This window comes from Arachis stenosperma, chromosome 9 (genome assembly GCF_014773155.1).
Source record: "Arachis stenosperma cultivar V10309 chromosome 9, arast.V10309.gnm1.PFL2, whole genome shotgun sequence".
NCBI lineage: Eukaryota > Viridiplantae > Streptophyta > Magnoliopsida > Fabales > Fabaceae > Arachis > Arachis stenosperma.
In genome coordinates, this window is record NC_080385.1 from 47,623,058 (window position 1) to 47,625,372 (window position 2,315).

A 2,315-nucleotide genomic window follows, 5' to 3' on the forward strand; every position below is an offset into this window, starting at 1 on the left:
CAAAAGACACCAAACTTAAAATATGAAACTAGACTCAACTAAAAGACTCTAAACCAACAAAATAAAACAGTCCTAATCTAAGCAACAGATAAGCCGTCAGTTGTCCAAACTCGAACAATCCCCGGCAACGGCGCCAAAAACTTGGTGCACGAAATTGCAATCACACTTTTGCAATCCCGCACAACTAACCAGCAAGTGCACTGGGTCGTCCAAGTAATACCTTGCGTGAGCAAGGGTCGATCCCCACGGAGATTGTCGGCTTGAAGCAAGCTATGGTTATCTTGTAAATCTTAGTCAGGATATCAGAAATTATCAGGATTGATTGTAAAAAGCAAAAGAACATGAATCAGTACTTGTTCAGCAGTAATGGAGAATAGGCTGAGGCTTTGGAGATGCTCCCATCTTCTGAATCTCTGCTTTCCTACTGTCTTTCTTCATCAAACACGCAAGGCTCCTTCCATGGCAAGCTGTATGTAGGGTTTCACCGTTGTCAATGGCTACCTCCCATCCTCTCATTGGAAATGTTCAACGCACCCTGTCACGGTACGGCTATCCATCTGTCGGTTCTCAATCAGGTCGGAATAGAATCCAGTGATTCTTTTGCGTCTGTCACTAACGCCCCGCCTTCAGGAGTTTGAAGCACGTCACAGTCATCCAATCATTGAATCCTACTCAGAATACCACAGACAAGGTTTAGACCTTCCGGATTCTCTTGAATGCCGCCATCAGTTCTAGCTTATACCACGAAGATTCTGGTTAAGGAATCCAAGAGATATCTACTCAATCTAAGGTAGAACAGAGGTGGTTGTCAGGCACATGTTCATAATTGAGAATGATGATGAGTGTCACGGATCATCACATTCATCCGGGTTAAGAGCAAGTGATATCTTAGAATGGACGCAAGCATGATTGAATAAGAAACAGTAGTAATTGCATTAATCCATCAAGACACAGCAGAGCTCCTCACCCCCAACCATGGTTTAGAGACTCATGCCGTGGAATGTACACAAAGAAACGTGTAAAGTCTCATGAGGTACTTGATACAATGTCAAAAGATCCTATTAATAGTAAACTAGTAATCCTAGAGTGTACAGAAATGAGTAAATGACAGAAAAATCCACTTCCGGGCCCACTTGGTGTGTGCTTGGGCTGAGCAATGAAGCATTTTCGTGTAGAGACCTTTTCTGGAGTTAAACGCCAGCTTTCATGCCAGTTTGGGCGTTTAACTCCAAGTTTTATGCCAGTTCCAGCGTTAAACGCTGGAATTTCTGAGGCCGAATTGCTACGCAGGTTTGGGCCATCAAATCTTGGGCAAAGTATGGACTATCATATATTGCTGGAAAGCCCAGGATGTCTAATTTCCAATGCCGTTGAGAGCGCGCCAATTGGGCTTCTGTAGCTCCAGAAAATCCACTTCGAGTGCAGGGAGGTCAGAATCCAACAGCATCTGCAGTCCTTTTCAGTCTCTGAATCAGATTTTTGCTCAGAACCTTCAATTTCAGTCAGAAAATACCTGAAATCACAGAAAAACACACAAACTCATAGTAAAGTCCAGAAAAGTGAATTTTAACTAAAAACTAATAAAAATATACTAAAAACTAACTAAAAGATACTAAAAACATACTAAAAACAATGCCAAAAAGCGTACAAATTATCCGCTCATCAACTGCCTGGTGCATTTTGCATTCCAGACAGACTTTGAGAAATCAAATTGACTTGCTGAGTCAATATCTTGTTCTGAGCCAATATGGCATTCAGAGTATCAATCTCAAGAACTCCTTTCTTCTGATTTGTTCCATTGTTCACAGGATTCCTTTCAGAAGTGTACATGAATTGGTTATTTGCAGCCATTTCAATTAGTTCTTGAGCTTCTGTAGGCGTCTTCTTCAGATGAAGAGATCCTCCAGCAGAGCTATCCAATGACATCTTGGACAGTTCAGAGAGACCATCATAGAAAATACCTATGATGCTCCATTCAGAAAGCATGTCAGAAGGACATTTTCTGATCAATTATTTGTATCTTTCCCAAGCTTCATAGAGGGATTCTCCTTCCTTCTGTCTGAAGGTTTGGACTTCCACTCTAAGCTTACTCAATTTTTGAGGTGGAAAGAACTTTGCCAAGAAGGCATTGACTAGCTTTTCCCAAGAGTTCAGGCTGTCTTTAGGTTGTAAGTCCAACCATATCCTAGCTCTGTCTCTTACAGCAAAAGGGAATAGCATAAGTCTGTAGACCTCAGGGTCAACCCCATTAGTCTTGACAGCGTCACAGATTTGCAAGAATTCAGCTAAGAACTGATGAGGATCTTCCAATGGAA

At 41.8% G+C, this 2,315-nt stretch overlaps 1 non-coding gene across 1 annotated transcript; it reads left to right on the forward strand.

Annotated features, from left to right (window-relative positions):
* The first annotated feature begins 1,980 nt into the window (after positions 1 to 1,980).
* LOC130952196 (small nucleolar RNA R71) lies at positions 1,981 to 2,088 on the forward strand. Its single transcript, XR_009074377.1, has one exon. It is a non-coding gene; the product is annotated as a small nucleolar RNA R71 (small nucleolar RNA).
* The last annotated feature ends 227 nt before the right edge of the window (positions 2,089 to 2,315 follow it).